We start from the raw sequence: 1,597 nt of genomic DNA, 5'->3' as shown, positions 1-1,597 counted from the left end.
TGCCACTCCTGCTGATTGAGTAGTGCCGTGTGCCAACCATATTTCATCCCCCCACTGAGTTTTCCAGAATTTGATATCATTTGCAGTTGAATGAGTTTCTTGGATAAAGTAGAAATCAGCTTTAAAATTTTTTAAATATAAAAAAGTTGCCTTTCTTTTAGTGTTGTTCCTTAACCCTCGAGCATTAAGTGAGATAACTTTAAAAAAAGAAATGCTACTAAGAGTTGTAGCTTCTAACCCAGAAAATGGAGTTACAGGAAGATCTAACAAACTCTCCCAACAGAGAAATTATATGATAAACGGAGCTTCAATAACCAAATACCATTACTTAACTGCTAGTTCTGATTCTTATGATGTCTTTTAGTCATTAGCAAGTTCAAGTTCTTTCCTCTTTCCTCCTTTGTCAATGACGAAGGCTCTGGAACCGATGTAGAAGGCTGTTTTTCCTTCTTCGCGTGCTTTTTTCACCAGCGGCCACAGCATGTTTCTTCTCTGACGGTCCTCTGGGGAGAAGTCCTCCTTGAAGCGCAGGTTGTTGGATTTCAGAAAAGATGACTGTTTGGCCGCCTTCCATACCGCATCTCTGTAGTGTCTCATGGAGAACTGGATCATCACTTCTCGAGGACGTCTCGATCCTGTAGCGCGACCCAGCCGGTGTACGCTGTCGATGACATCTGGTAGTTTTTCTTTGCATCCTGGCGCTGTCTTCTGGCAAATGGAAATAACCTTGCTACGAACATCTTCTCCTTCTTCTTCATCTATTCCCGAAAGCCGCAAGTCCCATCTTCTTTTATAACGTGAAAGTTCGAGCAGCTCATTTTCCATTTGCAGCATCTTTTTTTCTGATTTCTCAACTCTTCTGACGGTTTCTGTCATCTTCTCTTGCATTTCTTTCATTTCAGCATGGATATAATCCACTGAATCTTTGAGATCATTTATGCTAGCTTGCAGACCGTCCGCTCTCTCGTTTATCGTCAACTTTAAAGTTGCTATGATGTTTTCAGCGAAATCATGGTCTTCCGTCGGTTTGTGACTTTTAACCGACATCTTAGTTGGTGTATTTTCCGTACTGACAGATTTGCGCTTACCACATGAAGCCATTATCTGAAGTTCTCAGGGCGTCTTTTTTTAAAGCACAATATTTAATGAAGGTGTCGGAATAGATGCTTCCCTGCGTTAAAGCAGCAATATTAGCTCCTTATCCAGACAATCTCAGGAGAGCTTGCAAAGAACGACCACTCACGCCGCCATCTTGCTCGGACGCTCTAGCCACCTTATCTCTTAGAAATCTTACTCAACTTATGACGTCAGTCACATATTTTATCTGCCGCGATCCCCGGTGGCATATTGTGCTAGCTAATGTTAGCACTAGGTAAAGTTCATTAACTAGGCTTGTGTAACACATTCGCCTGTCTTTATGTTGAATTCATTAACCAGCGCACCTCTGTCGAGTGGCATGAAGCGTGGAAAATACCAAATATATCTGGAGGAAATATGTGTTAAAAACTGTTGCACAATCCTCAGTGTGTGTGTGTGTGTGTGTGTGTGTGTGTGTATTAACTAGCATTGAAGCTAAAGTGGGAAAACAGCAGATCGT

Source organism: Poecilia latipinna, unplaced genomic scaffold (assembly GCF_001443285.1).
Source record: "Poecilia latipinna isolate Pla-1442-1.1 unplaced genomic scaffold, P_latipinna-1.0 Scaffold3498, whole genome shotgun sequence".
Classification (NCBI taxonomy): Eukaryota; Metazoa; Chordata; class Actinopteri; order Cyprinodontiformes; family Poeciliidae; genus Poecilia; species Poecilia latipinna.
This window is presented reverse-complemented; position numbering follows the sequence as displayed.